At 42.4% G+C, this 16,933-nt stretch overlaps 1 pseudogene; it reads right to left on the bottom strand.

Moving 5' to 3' along the window:
- Positions 1-1,802: 1,802 nt before the first annotated feature.
- On the bottom strand, positions 1,803-2,612 carry LOC127678289 (olfactory receptor 13A1-like; annotated as a pseudogene).
- Positions 2,613-16,933: the final 14,321 nt, after the last annotated feature.

Consider the following 16,933-nt stretch of genomic DNA (forward strand, 5'->3'; position numbering starts at 1 on the left):
GAGCAAGGGCTGAGAGAAGCCAGGCTGTGTGTGGTGTTGTCCCGGAATGCTAACCTAGATGGGAGAAGAGCACGTCAGGACCCGGAGGTGGTGGTTCTAAAAATGAGATGTTTATTGGTGACACACAAATCCTCGAAGCCCATCCAAAATAGCAGAGCCAACAATACTGTACCATCACCCAAGACTGAAGGCAATTTTCTTTTTTCTTTCTTTCTTTTTTTCTAGAGAACTGAATGCATTTTTAAGTTTTTTTCAAACTTTTTGGGTGTTTTTAATTCCAAATTCTAATGTGATCATCCTTTACCTATAAACTAAGTCTTCAAGTAAGGTAGTTTTTGTTTTGTTTTTCTTAAGAGGAAGGGGAGGCAGGGATGAGGACAGTAGTTGAGTTTGGACAGAGGCAGCAGTTACAGGTGGTCCTGGGAATGCCAGATGGCCACTGCATTTCTCTGAAAGGAGAGTCAAGAACCAAGATGCCAATGCACGGGTTTTCTCTGAGGTGCAAGGCTTTGGCAAGGACAAGTGCAGAGACTTGGGAGCAACAGAATTGAAACACCAAGCATGGAGGGATGGGAGGGATGGGGGATGGGGGATGGGGGATGGGGGATGGGGATGGGGGATGGAGGAAAGGGGATGGGGCTGTGTTTATTTTGATTTGACATCTTTGAGGAAGTAAGGAATTAGCTTCCAGAACACTCAGAAAGTCTGGTTTCTTAGTCCCAGACAGAGAAGCCTACTTAAGGGCCTAGGCCACTGCCCTCAGTCATAACTCAGTCCCAAAAGAAAGAAAAGTTCAGCAAAAGATGGCAAGAGTCAGAAGTGGTCAGGGTGGAGACTGCCTGACAGGCAGGTGCTGAGAGGACAGGGTTTTAAGTTCTAACAGAAAACCAAGAGTTGCTTGAGGGAAGGATAAAGGACTTTCTTCTGCCCCCAAATTGTCCCCGCCAAGTTTCCTTCCTTAGCCATCTCAGGATGATCACACTGGAGCAGTGAAGCTTTGAAACTATCCAGTTACTTAAAAGTATGACTAAACCTAGAAGGGCAATGTGTGATGTTGCCTGAGGAGAGCGTCATGCCTCCCTATCTATACCCTGGGTGCTGGGGAGGGGCATGGGCCAGGGTCTGTGTATGCTATAGGGCCCGCTGGTGGGCCAGAGCCTGGGCCTGTGGGTGGGCAAAAGTGCTGCGTGCCACAGTAGCATAGGGGGTTCATCATGGCCTCAGGGAGTAACCGAGCTCAGGTGCCATCCAAGTCCTTGAGTATGCTTTCGGCTGGCACCTTGACAATGGCAAGCAGGCCTGCCTTGGTGGCAGCCTGAGTCGGGTAGGCACTGTAGCACTGGGCTGATGTGTTGAGGGCCTTATTTCTGCTGGAGAGCCTTCACACTGCTGGGGAAGATTTTTATAGTCAGTGGGTTGTTTGCGACCTTCTTAGCATATGCGCCCAATTCGGCTGGGGTGGGATAGTGAGCAGTTCTCATTTTCTGTGTAGTGTCCCATTTCTGAAGCCCAGCATTCATCTGAGTGTGAGAAAGAAGCTGAAAGGACAAGTCACCTGGCCCTGGGAGACAGGCTAGCGTGGCACACCAGCATCAGCACAGCATGAAGCAGTGGCTCACATGTCGGTGTCTGGACCTGGCTCTCATGGCTGCTCCGTGTCTCTGCCACTGCTGCTCCATGCCCCAGCCTCCCAATGGCTGGTTATTTTCTTTATCATGACAGCTGCCTCTGTACTCTATGGAGCTATTCTCAGTAAGGCAAGTGTGTGAGGAACATAGGCCTGAAGGGCAGACTGTGCATTTTCATCTGTAGTTTGAAAAACTGCACACGTTTCCCATGGCTTATTGGATCTTATTTCCCAGTGTGTAGGTGAGCAGGTTCAAGGAAGGATGTAGGCCTGAGTATAGCTCTGAAGACACTGCAACTTTCTGGGACTGTGGTGCTCACACAAGCACAGAGCACGGACAAGTGCTTCACAGGCTACTGGGTAGTGTGGAGAAGAGACAGAAGGCCCTCTCCTTCGTCTCAGCTGAGCACATGTGCAGAATGAGGTTGAGTCACAGCCACAGGACTGTAGCGTGAGCAAGAAGTTGATACCGCCATAGAAGTCGTTGGCTATGAGAATCATGATTCTGTTCACAGCCACATTATCAGTGTGCACAGATGCATTTAGTGCCAGGATGGATCAGACACCCACAGCCAGGGCCCCCACACAGCCGTGGACTCACCCTAAAGTTATAGTGCAGGGACAGCAGATGGCCATGTAATAATCATAGCATGGACCATGAGCAGCAACAGCCCAGAGGATGCTGACTGGACAAGGAAGAGCTGGGCCGTGCACTCCTTGAAGGAGGTGGTGCTTTCCTCAGACAGCAGACCAACTAGGTCCTTGGGAAGCACAGAGGAGGTACAGACACTGTCCATGGTGGTACAGGAAGAAGTGCATGGGACTGTGGATGCCAGTGCTGGACCCCAGCATCGTCTGCATTGTCTGCGACCGCCATGGCATAGACGAACAGGGTACAGCCAAGCAGGAACATTCACAAACTCAGCTGTTCCGAGAACAGTTGTAACATGAACCCAGTCACTATTGTCTGGTTGGCACTCGACATTAGCATTGAACAGCTCTGGATCCATTCCTGTGTGTACAAGCCTCTGAGACAAGGTCATAGTCCAAAGCCTCGATGTCTGTTTTTCAAACTTAACCATTTTAAAACTTACCCTGTTGACATGAGAGGGCAGAGTGAATGCGTTTCTCTCAGGAAGCTTGTCTGTTCATCACTCACCCTTCTTATTTTCTTTCTTTGTTTTTTCTTTGTTTCTTTGTTTCTTTGTTTCTTTTTTAAGGGTTCACAGACTTTATTGTTTCAACAATAAACAGAAAGGAAAATGTTAACTATCACTAGCCACCCTTGGAAAGTCCCATCCTATTTTCTAAACCCCAATTTCCTTCATTTATTTTTCAGTTTCCAGAACAGGACTCATGATCTGAATTCTTGCGAGCTCCTAAATGAACATTAGATTGGTTAAAAACAGTCTTCTATAGGGAACCTTCCTGTACTCTATTTCAAACAGGAGAGATCCAGCTATAAAATTTGTCCTAGGAAAAGATGCTGGTAGTGCAAGAGCTGATTATGCTTCCTTGCTGTCATAGGAAGAACTGGCGAGATGCGTTTACCTTGTGGGTGATTAAAAAATCTCATTGGTGGTTCTATGTTATAATAAGAACTCTAGATAATAAAAAAATATCCTGACCAATTCACAAAAGACAGCAGTTAATATGCATAGTTACCCTAGCTATAAATAAAATTCTCCAAAGTATTGTTTAGTGGCAGGAAGATACAAAAGAGAGATTAGATCTACATAGTGCTGCCTACAAGGCTCATGCTACCCTTAAGGACTCATAGAGGATGGAAGGGTTCTGTGATGGTTGATCTTGACTTTCAATTTGTTGGAACCTAGATCACCTTGGAAACATACTTCTCAGTTTGTTTGTAAGGACATTTCCAGAGTGGATTAACTGAGTGAAGAAGCCACACCTTCAATGTGGGTGGTACTTTGAAATGGGTGGTCCAGATAAGCAGGGGTTCAAAGAAAAAAGCAGCATGTGTTTTACCTAGTTGCTGCTGTCTCAGCCTCTGTGTCCCTGCAGAGACTTCATCTGAAATGGACACACATGGAAAAAGCGTTTCCCTGAGTCTTTTGTACTTGGCACTGCCTTTTTCCCTACATTTAACACATTGTTCACGTGCTACTATGTGTTCACTCCTTTCCTTTTGCTACACTTGAGCCTCTCTAAAGCAAGGTTACTGAGTTCATTGACAAGCTTTATTCAAGTAGCTTATTCCTCCTGCTTCCAGTTTTTTGTTTTAATTAATTTTACTTAGCTTTTAAAATTCTTCTTTTATGAAGATTTCTCAGCAAAATAAGAAACACCCCGGCCCTTCCTTATCCCCATAAAGGATAAAGACTGGGAGTTGCTGTGATGCATGGTGGTGAAACTAAATACTTATCCTGCTCCCCCTAAAATGGCAAATGGTACTTCCTCTCACTGCTTCTTTTCAGCATTGTTCTAGAAACTAACATCACTACCAAGGCTGAAAAGATGTGAAGCACAGAGGTTGAAGAGTAAGGAAAGGAACAAGTCTGTTTTTAATCTGCATACAACATTAGTCATGTGGAATATTTTGGGATTCCACCACAAAAATGTCTCTTAAAAGAAGTAAATGAGGTCTGCAGAGATAGGCCTGAGGTTAAGAGCTCCTTTTGATCTTGTACAGGTTATGGGTACAATTCCTAGCATTAATTTAGTGTAAAACCACCCATAACTCCAGGACCATGGATCTGACACCACCTTCTAACATCTGCTGACACATGCATGCATGTGATGTGCATATGTGTGTTCAGGTACACACATACACATCAAATAAAATACATAAAAATTTAAAAAGAAGTAAGTGGGTTCCATGATGCTAAAGAATGGAAAGCAAATGTGTGAAAACAAATACTTTAATATCTTCATACTTGCAAAGAATAATTGGAGATTCAAGTGCTAAAATATCATTTACAATAGAGTATAACAGGGAATGTTTTGATACTCCTTGTTCACCAAGACTCAGAAACATTGCTGAAAAAAATTAAAAAGACTTAAATAGTGGAGACATGGTATGTTCAGGCATGTGGAGACTCAGTATACTCCAGATTTTAATCCCCACATGGTAATTTATAGTCCAATGCACTTTCCATCCAAATACAGCAACAATTCTAGAAATTGACAAGCCATGCAGACACTCTAAATGGATGTGACACATGAGTGGGTCTGTAAGAGGGTAAGAGATGGGTGGATGGTGGATAAGTGAATAACAGCTGGATGGTAGATAAGTGAATAATAGCTGGATGGTGGATAAGTGAATAGTAGATGGATGGATGGTGGATAAGTGAATAATAGCTGGATGTTGGGTGAGTGAATAATAGATAGCTAGATGGTGGATAAGTGAATAATAGATAGCTGGATGGTGAATTTGTTGAATGATGTATAGGTGTTTAGCTGTATGAATAATAATAAATGGATCAGTAGGTGCCAAGAGCTGATCCTGTGCCACAGGACTCCATACCCAAATAGCACTGGGAAAGAGTTAGCTTCCTAGGAGTGCAGACAAGTCTGTGAGCGCAGGTAAAACAAACACTACTGGTGTTCAGAGGGTCCCTCCCGGAACCCTCAGGGCATAGGATCCATGAAGCCTCCAGGAACAGGAGCCTCCCCGTGTCTGTCTGCACCCATGGCTGATCCTGTACCATAGCTTTCCATACCTAAATTCCTCCAAGAAATAACTGGTCTCCCAGAAGTACTGACAAACAGGCTTGCAGGATGGACAAGCCACAGTCAGAGACAGCAATATCAGCAAACACCAGAGATAACCAGATAGAGAAAAGCTAGGGCAAGAAAATAAGCAACAGAAACCAAGGCTACTTGGCATCATCAGAACCCAGTTCTCCCACCAGTGCAAGCCCTGTTTATCACAACATACCAAAAAAGCAAGGCTCTGATTTAAAATCACATCTCATGATGATGATAGAGGACATTAAAAGAACATAAATGACTCCCTTAAAGAAATACAGGAGAACACAGGTTAAAGAGGAAACACAAATATCCCTCAACTAATTACAGGAAAAGACTAACAGGTGAAGGAATTGAACAAAAGCATCCAGGATCTAAAAATGGAAATAGAAACAATAAAGAAATCACAAAGGGAGACAACCCTGAAGATAGAAAACCTTGGAAGGAGATCAGGAATCACAGATGTAAGTAGCACCAACAGAATACAAGAGATAAAAGAGGGGATCTCAGGTGTAGAAGAAACCATAGAAAACATTGTCACAACAGTCAAAGAAAATGCAAAATGCAAAAAGCTCCTAACCCAAAACATCCAGGAAATCCAGGACAAAATAAGACCAACCCTAAGGATAATAAATATAAAAGAGAGTGAAGATTTCCAATTTAAAGTACCAGGAAATATCTTCAACAAAATTATAGAAGAAAGCTTCTCTAACCTAAAGATAGATGTCCATGAACGTACAAGAAGCCTACGGAAATCCAAATAGACTGGACAAGAAAAGAATTTCCTCTTGTCACATAATAGTCAAAACACCAAATGCATAAAAAAAATATTAAGAGCAGTAAAGGAAAAAGGTCAAGTATCATCTAAAGGCAGACCAATCAGAATTACACCAGGCTTCTCACTAGAGAGTATGAAAGCTAGAAGATTCTGGGAAGATCTAATCCAGACCCTAAGAGAACACAAATGCCAACCCAGACTACTATACCAAGCAAAATTCTCAATTACTATAGATGAAGAAACCAAGATATTCCATGACATAACCAAATTTACACCATATCTTTCCACAAATCTGGCCCTACAAAGGATAATAGATGGAAAATGCCAACACAAGGAGGGAGAGTACACCCTAGAAAAAGCAAGAAAGTAATCTTTCAACAAACCCAAAAGAAGCCACACAAACATAAAAATAACACAAAAATAACAGGAAGCAACAATCTGTATTCCTTAATATCTCTTAACATCAATGGACTCAATTCCCCAATAAAAAGATGGGGACTAATGGAGTAGTTATGTAAAGAGGACCCAGCATTTTGCTGCATACAGGAAATGCACCTCAGTGTCAAAGACAAACACTACCTCACAGTAAAGTTCTGGAAAACAATTTCCCAAGCAAATAGTCCCAATAAACAAGCTGGAGTAGTCATTTTAATATTGGATAAAATACACTTTCAATCAAAAGTCATCAAAAAAGATAAGGAATGACAGTTCATACTCATCAAAGGAAAAATCTATCAGGAGAAACTCTCAATTCTGAACACCTATGTTCCAAATGCAAGGGCACCCACATTCATAAAAGAAACTCTACTAAAGCTCAAAGCACACATTGTACCTCACACAATACTAGTAGGAGACTTCAACATCACACTCTTATCAATGGTCAGATCATGAAAACACAAACTAAACAGAGACACACTGAAACTAACAGAAGTTATGGACCGAATGGATTTAACAGATATCTATAAAACATGCCATCCTAAATCAAAAGAAGGTACATTCTTTCCAGCGTTGCATGTTACCTTCTCCAAAATTGACCATATAATCAGTCATAAAACAGTCCTCAAAAGATTTAAGAAGATCGAACTAATCCCATGCCTCCTATCAGATCACTATGGATTAAGGCTGGTCTTCAATAGTAACAAAAGCATCAGAAAGCCCACATACACATGGAATCTGAACAGTGCTCTACTCAATGATACCTTGGTCAAGGAAGAAATAAGGAAATAAATCAAAGACTTTCTAGAATTTAATGAAAATTAAGGCACAACATACCCAAATTTATGGGGCACAATGAAAGCAGTGCTAAGAGGAAAACTCATAGCTCTGAGTGCCTCCAAAAAGAAACTGGAGAGAGTATACACTAGCAGTTTGATAGCACACCTGAAAGCTCTAGAACAGAAAGAAGCTAATTCACCCAAGAGGAGTAGATGGCAGGAAATAATCAAACTCAAGGCTGAAATCACCCAAGTAGAAACAAAGAGAACCATTCAAAGAATCAACAGAACCAGGAGCTAGTTCTTTGAGAAAATCAACAAAATAGGTAAACCCTTAGCCAGACTAACCAGGGGAAACAGAGACAGTATCCAAATTAGCAAAATCAGAAATGAAAAGGGAGACATAACAACAGAAACCATATTCTGCTACAAAAGCCTAAACTCTACAAAACTGGAAAATCTGGATTAAATGGAAAATTTTCTAGACCGAATACCAGGTACCACATTTAGATCAGGATTGGATAAATGATTTAAACAACCCATAACCCTTAAAAGAAATAGAAGCAGTCATTAATAGTCTCCCAACCAAAAAAGCCCAGGACTAGATGGATTTAGTACAGAGTTCTATCAGACCTTCAAAGAAGACCTAATACCAATACTCTTCAAACTATTCCACAAAATGGAAACGGCAGGAACACTACCCAATTCCTTTTCTGAAGTCAAAATTACACGGATACCAAAACCACACAAAGATCCAACAAAGAAAGAGAACTTTAGACCAATCTCCCTTATGAATATCGATGCAAAAATACTCAATAAAATTCTCAAAAAACCGAATCCAAGAACACATCAAAATGATCATCTATCATGATCAAGTAGCCTTCATCCCAGGGATGCTCGGATGGTTCAATATATGGAAATCCATCAACATAATTCAATATATAAACAAACTCAAATCACATAATTATTTTATTAGATACTGAAAAAACATTTGACAAAATGCCACATACCCCTTCATGATAAAAGTCTTGGAATGATCAGGAATTCAAGGTCCATACCCAAACATAGTAAAAACAATATACAGCAAGTCAGTATCCAACATCAAACTAAATGGAGAGAAACTTGAAACAATCCCACTAAAATCAGGGACTAGACAAGTCTGTCTACTCAAGGACATCCACATAAATCCAGATAAACTTAAACTAATAGAAAGGAAAGTGATGAAGAGCCTTGAGCACGTGGGCACAGGGGAACATTTCCTGAACAGAACATCAATTGCTTATGCAAGAATTGACAAATGAGACTTCATAAAATTGCACAGCTTCTATAAGGCAAAAGACACTGTCAATAGGACAAAACAGCAACCAACAGTCTGGGAAAAAGATCTTTATCAATCCTACATCTGTTAGAGGACTAATATATACAAAGAACTCAAGAAGTTACACTCCAGAAAACCAAATAACTCTATTAAAATGGGGTACAGAGCTAAACAAAGAATTCTCAACTGAGTAATATGAGTAAAATGACTGAGAAACACCTAAAGAAATGTTCAACATCCTTAGTCATCAGGGAAATGCAAATCAAAGCAACCATGAGATTCTACCCCATACCTGTCAGAATGGCTAAGATCAAAAACTCAGGTGACAGCAGATGCTGGCAATGATGGGCAGAAAGAGGAACACTCCTCCACTGTTGGTGGAATTGCAAGCTGGTCCAACCACTCTGGAAATCAGTTTGTCTGTTCCTCAGAAAACTGGAAATTGTAACACTAGAGGATCCAGCTATACTACTCCTGGGCACATCCCCAGAAGATGCTCCAACAAGTAACAAAGACATGCTCTACTATGTTCATAGCAGCCTTATTTATAATAGCCAGAAGCTGGAAAGAACCCAGATGTCCCTCAACAGAGGAATGGATGCTGAAAATATGGTTCATTTACACAATGGTGTACTACTCAGCCATTAAAAACAACGAATTTATGAAATTCTTAGGCAAATGGATGGAACTAGAAAATATCATCCTGAGTGAGGTAACCCAATCACAAAAGAACACACATGGTATTTATTCACTCTTAAGTGGATATTAGCCCAGATGCTCAGAATACCCAAGTTATAATTCACAGACCACATGAAGCCCAAGGAAAAGGAAGATTAAAGTGTGGAATACTTTGGTCCTTCTTAGAAGGGGTACAAAATACCCATAGGAAGAAATACAGAGACAAAGTGTGCAGCAGTGACTGAAGGAAAGACCATCCAGAGACTGCCCCACCTGGGGATCCATTCCGTATAGCCACCAAATGCAGACACTATTGTGGATGCCAACAAGTGCTTGCTGACAGGAGCCGATATAGTTGTCTCCTGAGAGGCTTTGCCAGTGCCTGACAAGAACAGAGGTGATGCTATCAGCTAACCACTAGACTGAGCACAGGGTCCCCAATGGAGGAGCTAGAGAAAGGACTGAAGGAGCTGAAGGGGTTTGCAGCCCCATAGGAGGAACAACAATATGAACTAACCAGTATCACCAGAACTCCCAGGGACTAAACCATCAACCAAAGAGTACACATGGAGGAAGTCATGGCTCCAGGCAAATATGTAAGAGGATGGCCTTATCAGACATCAATGAGAAAAGCAGCCCTTGGTCCTTTGAAGGCTCATTGCTTCAGTGTAGGGGAATTCCAGGGCAGGGAAGCAGGTGTGGGTAGGTTAGTGAGCAGGGGGAGGGGGGATGGGATACTGGGCTTTCTGAGGGGAAACAAGGAAAGGGGATAACATTCAAAATGTAAATAAAGAAAATGTCTAAAGAAAAAATAAAGAAAAAAGAAAACTGGTAAAATCATTTGTTTGGAGTCCTTTATGAACTGAATAATAGGAAATATATAACTTATGTATACATGACCAACTAGGCATATAAAGCAAGATGTTTCTTATATGCAGCAGTGGGATTTACACAATGGAAAGTTAATGAGATGCTCCTGAAATGCCAATATGCAGGTAGGCTATGGGCAGACCTATGGATGTGATGCCATGGGTCCCTGGAGCTGTATACCGTGATGGCATATGACCTCAGTGACCTTCCCGTGATTCCTATCCACAATCAACGGTGAGGAAATGCTGGACCAGAGGTCCCATCTGCACATAGTCAGGGACTGTATCACCTTCATGACAGCCAAGAAAGGATGAAAGATGGTGAGGAGACATAATGATGAAGAGCCAAGAAGAGAGGGAAAGGGACTCATTGGAAAGTGTGATAAATCTTAAACAGACTCTGCACACGGCAACTAAGAATGGCGTCATGCAGTCACATTTTCTCCCAGGCATGTGGGGAAACACAATGGGTGAGGGAAATCCTCCTTTAGCTTTTCAACTCCTCTCTACACACAATGAATGTCCTTTCATATTGTTCCACGCCATGTAAATGCTTTTGGCAGCTTAGACTGGAAGGGACATTGCACAAAGGTGGAGGTGAAAGAAAAACAAAGGTGAAAATGTGATCATTGCTGTGAAGGCTTTTATATTTGAATATAGGCTTAATTAAAAGAAAATATATTGCCACTCATTTTAAATTTAAAATAAAAAATTTCCAGCACCATGAATATGTTGCAGCTTTACTCTGCTTCTCTGTTAGCATTTTGTCATGGTGAAGACATTTGCTATCCTGATACTTGTACCTTGAGGAGTGAGTAAGAGAAACCACATTGGCCAAGGAGTAGGTCCATTTAAGGGCACAGGATCACTGTATTTCAGGGAGCTGGACTCGCACAGCTCCATCTTGGAGGAATGCCTAGAGTCACCCAGATCCTGAGGGGCTGGAGCATGTGAAACTGCAGCCTGTCTGCCTAGATGCTTATCAGGGCATCCTGCAGGAATCCAGCTTGGTATCTGCTTCTGTTGAGATTCAGAGTGTAGGTGACCTTTTCCCATCCATGGTACTTGTTACCACAGACCCAAACACAGGCAGATTTTCCCACAAATGGACTCATGTAGTTAGAACCTGCTAGTACCATGACCATGAGTCCTCTCTTGCTATAACTCTACCCGAGACTTGGATGCAAACAATTGGACCAGCATCTGGCTTCTGGCCACAGACAGCAGGAACACAGAAAAACTGTGTCCTGTGTCCTGTCTGTCCTGGTAATGATCTTCTGAATAATCTTCACTGTGGACTTGGCAGTCAGGTACAAAGACACATGGCCCAGGGCTTGGGGAAGACCTCCCATGGGGCAGAGGTTGTCTTGGGTTGCGTCATAGAGCCAAGGCTATCCAGATACAAGTCAATACTTCTTTATGTTGGCAGGTAACTATAGCTGGACTTTTGGGTTACTTTATTGGGTTCACCCTCCTCCACCCCAGTCCCTTCCAACCTCCAACACTAGGTAGGTGAGAAACGTAAGAGGGAAAAGGGCTAAGATCTCTTTAAACTACTTCCTGATGATTAGGGACATCGAGTTCCTTGAGGCAAGCCTCATTGTCCAGATATCTCCAACCAGCAATCCAGCAAACAGCAAACCAAAAATTTAGCAACCTAGCAAACATCAAAAGCAGCAGGAAGAACCAGCAGCAGCAGAGGAAAAAGCAGCTGCCACAACCTACTGGGATTCTGGCATTTTTATAACCCTCTCAAGAATCCCTACAATTCCAAACATAAATTATCTTCATCTGGAAGAATCACAGGATTCTTGTCTCCTGCAGAGCAGGAGACAAATCAGTTAGCTGCTGTGGATAATTCAAAGTAGCCCCATATCTCACACTTGGGATTAAAACAAAAACATAACCTAGCTGGGGTTTTAAAGAAAGAAAAATGCTTACTACTGATATCTATGAATTCTGAGCAGCGAGACAGAAACCTCCAGACTGAATTGTGTAGTGAGACCCTGAGGGACCTTAGACCTGGCTGGCTTCTCTTGCAGCATCTGAGTATCTGCAGCATATTGAATACTGTCACTTAGGAATTCAACTTGAAAATTTCCTAGTTTTGGAGGGCCACGGGGAGAGCAGAGTGTGTTTCCTAGAAGCAAGCATTTCAATACCAAACAGCAGTTCTCCTGGACATGTTTTGTTCTGTGCAGAGCAGCTGTAGGTTAGCTGCAAGTGTACTTAAGATAATCATTTCAGAATATTCTCTGCTCATTAAGTAGTAAAACCAGTGGGGGTAGAGAACCTTGGGAAACTGAAATGTTAAAATGTAAACTATCACCAAGAAAGATGAAAAGAACAAAACCATCTTTGAGGTAAGCATCTAACCCAGAAAGGGCTCATTCTTCATCCTGCTTCCCTGCCTCCCACCTTCTGTGGGCAGAGGGGAGCCAAGGTTGACAAAGGGACAAAATTATTATTTGTAATGCCAAATAAAATGTGTATGCTATGAAAATTGTTGTCATATTGAAGTTTAATGGAATTATGATAAGGAGAACGTATTATACAGATGTATTTCCAGACTTTGGGACACTTAAGATCATGAGGGTCTCCTGTGTCAAAAAATATGGATGCACACCCGTGAATACTTCTGATGTCTACAGAGGAAGTCACAGGATTGTTTTCTTTCTTTCTTTCTTTCTTTCTTTCTTTCTTTCTTTCTTTCTTTCTTTCTTTCTTTCTTTCTTTCTATCTATCTATCTATCTATCTATCTATCTATCTATCTATCTATCTATCTATCTATCTGATTTCTGTCTACTAGCTCCTAGATATCCAGCTCCAAGCCTGTATTCATATAGATAAGTTCACACTTGTGACTTTTCTAGTGTTTGGGAACTGAAGCATTCCTGGTCCCAGTGGAGTTCATGCGCCTTATTCACAAATACATATTCACAAATACATGATTCAGGAGTAGTTGGAGCCAGATTCCTGATACAGAATCTAGAGGAGGTTTAGAGAGAAACCTCTCAGCAGCAGAAGCTCCTGTCTTTAGCCTTTCTGTCATCATTAGTGTAACACTGTTACTCTGACTACCTGGGGGACCTGTTTATCTCATTCCCTTCCTTAGTAGAGGCAACATGAAAAGAACTCACCTTAGTTCCCCAAGCAGGAAGAATGAGCCTGTATTGCATCTGTCTCTTGTCTTTCTCAGCACTCTAAAGAGACTGTACAGGCAGCAATCTCCTCATGACCCCTCTGGGCAGTAGGTGTCCAAGAGGGTTGAGATGGTGTTAAGGAAATCTTCAAGTCCATATGGCTTTGTGGTTCACTTCTCAGACACCCAAATCTTGATATGAGGAGCTTGCCATTTGCTACTGGTCTCAAAGACAGGGAAATAGAGTGGTATTTGGTAGTGTCTCAGCTACCATTGCAAGAAAAATATTGGATGTCTACTTCAACCCGTATTTTAGATACACAACAAATACTCTATAATTGAATTTCCCAGGCAGGATTTGGTGCATACTTTTACTAAATATACTAAAGTTTATCTGGGTTTATTTTTTTTAATTTTTATTGTCTCATAAATTATGTTTCTACTACAGTTTCTCCTCCCTCCTAGCCTCCCAGTCCCTATCTACCACCCCTACCCACTTCTATTCCATTTCCCTTCAGACACAGGTAGGCTTCCCAGGGCTATCAACCAAATACGGCATATCAAGTGGCAGTAAGACTAGGCACTTCCCCTCATGCTAAAGCTAGATGAGGTAACACAGAAGGAAGAAAAGGGTCCCAAAAGTAGGCAAAAGGTCAGAGACAGCCCCTGATCCCACTGTTAGGAGTCCTACAAGAAGATCAAGCTGCACAACCGGAACATACTTGTAGAGACCTTAGGTCAGATCGATGCAGACTCCCTAGTTCCTGGTTTAGTTTCTGTGAGCCCCTATGAGCCAATGTTAGTAGATTTTGTGAGGTTTCCTGTGGTGTCTTTGACCCTTTTGATACCTACAATCCTTCCTTTGCATCTTCTGTAGGATTCTCCATCTGCTGTGTGGCTGAGGGTCTCTTCATCTGCTTCCATCAGTTGCTGGAAGCCTCTCTGATGATGATCATATTAGGCTTCTGTCTACAAGTAAAGGTGGCACAAAAATTGTGGGAGTGGCCAACCAATGACTGGTTCAGCTTTAGAATCATGCCACAGAAAGAACCCACCCTCGGCACCGCTTAGAGGGACAGGGACTGGAGGTTGGATATCCTAGAGACCCAGGATAGAACCAAACATGATTGGAAAAAAAGAAGTCAATAAAATATTTCCTAATGATATCTGGGCTTCTTCTAAAACTGGCAACTGGATCTGGACATGTGGCATTCAGGACACCATATATATGCCATGGACATTGGCTATTGACAGTCTTTGTGAAATTTAGGGCAGCCTGGACAAACAGACAGTGTCTATAGGGCTCTGTGGCTAGGAAGGTAAAAACACACAGTGTGAAGGTTTATCTCAGGAAGAGGTACATACACCTGCCAGTTGTGATGGGACCTTTATCACATTGATATTGATTTTCTGGTTGGCAAATGGGAGCAGAGCCATCATTGCATAGTCTTGCCACATCTCTCTTCCCACATGACCCTAGCAGGATAGTCATCTGAGCATCACAAAGTGGTAGGAACTTCACTAGCATGCACCTAACACCTTGAATATCTGGGACCAAGCTCTAGTATAGAGTAAGATTGGTGGAAGTAGGTGAAGTACTTTCATTGGGAGCCTGAATCCCATTTTCATCCTGGCCGTGGCTGACCGTACTGTGTCACACTGTGTACCTGCTGGTGAGGCCATGGTAGATAGGACAATAGGCCCAACCTTGTTCCAACTGTAGACTCATGGCTCACACCCAGGGAAAAGCTCAGTATTCATTGTACTCTGATTGCCCAAGTCAGGTTACAGGTTGTGCTAACTGCTAGTACACATACTCTAGCTGACAATGGCATCGCATCTGCTCTGCTCTAGTGACCCCATGTGGCATATGACTGTTGGAGTTTGGTGCTTTCGGGTCAGCCTGAGATCCTTGTTTGTTTCTTTGGGAAGCTCGTTGAGTCTGGGTTGAGGACCATCTTAATTGCTGTGGCTCACATCTGAGTCATCTGAGGCATCCTGACAGTTAGAAAACCTTTGACCCCAAGGAGGGCCAACCTTATTTTGGGGTTCAGCTTGTGTCCTAGGTGCCTTGCCCTGGTCTGATGGCTTAGGGAGAATGAAGCTCCTGGAATGGAGATGCAGAACTTACTTCTGTCACATGGATGGCAAGCTGCATTGCCAGAGAGTGAATGCACTGAGTCTGTCTCTGGAGACTCTGCCATTGGCTCCAGGATCTGAATGCTATAGTCTACATTCCTGGTCGATAGCTGCATCAAAGCAGAGCCCCTCACTGAGTCTCATACCCTCCACGGCCCGTTGCTGATTTTATTTTCATTCCTGGCATCACCACGTGTCAGCTTGCTGAGACATGGCCAACTCTGTTTCCATGAAAAGTCAGGTCCTTGATGCAAACACAATTTGCTCAGGGATTTGACACATGACATCAACCCACATCCAAAAGCTATTTCCATTGGCTATGAGCCTAGCTTGCTCTTTTATTCAACTTATGAGTCAAGAGAGTAGAAACTAAAGGGAATGTCCAGAACTCCTTTTTGTTATGTAGATGAAGAGTCACATTGTCAGAGAGATCGCACTTGTGTCTGTCCTTTGAGTCTGTCATCTGCAGAAGGACCTGCATGTTATTCCCCAGACTCTGAAGCCAGAAAGCAGGCTCCTTCATACTGCCTGGTAAACTTCACAGCTTCACTTCAGATCTATTCTTCCAGCACCCCCATTGTTCCCACCAATGATAGAAGCTAACCTGTCTTCTGGTGAGAGTGTTCCCAGGAAGGATTTACTGAAGGAGGAGATTAGTGTTCTTGTGAGCAGCAGCACCCCAGGGACTGAGGACTAGATAGCATGGGATGAAGGGAAAAAGGAGAAAGCCCACTGAACACTGGTCTTTCTCTTCTATGGGTTCTGGGCTGCCATGATGGTAGGAAGTTTCTCCATTACATATGCCCTGTCTCATAGGCCAAAACAAAGAGCCAAGTGTCCATGGACTGAGTCCTCAAAAATGACCAGGCAGAATAAATGTTTTGAAAAGGTATTTTGGTCACAAGGATGAAGCGCTAAGTACTGCGACATATCTAATTTGCATCACAAGACCTGGCACAGTGCAACTTTAGAAAGAAGAAGGAAGGAAGTTGATGAAGAACATCTTTAGTCTGAAAAAGATAAAGCATCTTTTCAGTAGCAGTTGCTGCAGACGTTGCCTTTTCTCCACTGCATTGTTGCACCACCAGTCTTAGCAGTGGCTACTGATGAACTTCTTTCTCCTTCTTCCTCCTTTTCCTCATTGATGTTCTTGGAGTGTTTTAAGAAGTTTATCCAGTTTTGCTGTATACTGCTACACTGATCCTTTCCAGAACAAGGGGCCACTCCTCCGTTCTTCTTGTACCTCATTTGATGTGTGGATTATGTGTTGGGTATTCCAGTTTTCTAGGCTAATATCCACTTATTAGTGAGTGCATACCATGACTGATCTTTTGAGACTGGATTACCTCACTTAGTATGATGTTCTCCAGCTCCATCCATTTGCCTAAGAATTTCATGAATTCATTGTTTCTAATGGCTGAATAGTACTCCATTGTGTATATATACCACATTTTTT

This window comes from Apodemus sylvaticus, chromosome 1, assembly GCF_947179515.1.
Source record: "Apodemus sylvaticus chromosome 1, mApoSyl1.1, whole genome shotgun sequence".
NCBI classification, from domain to species: domain Eukaryota; kingdom Metazoa; phylum Chordata; class Mammalia; order Rodentia; family Muridae; genus Apodemus; species Apodemus sylvaticus.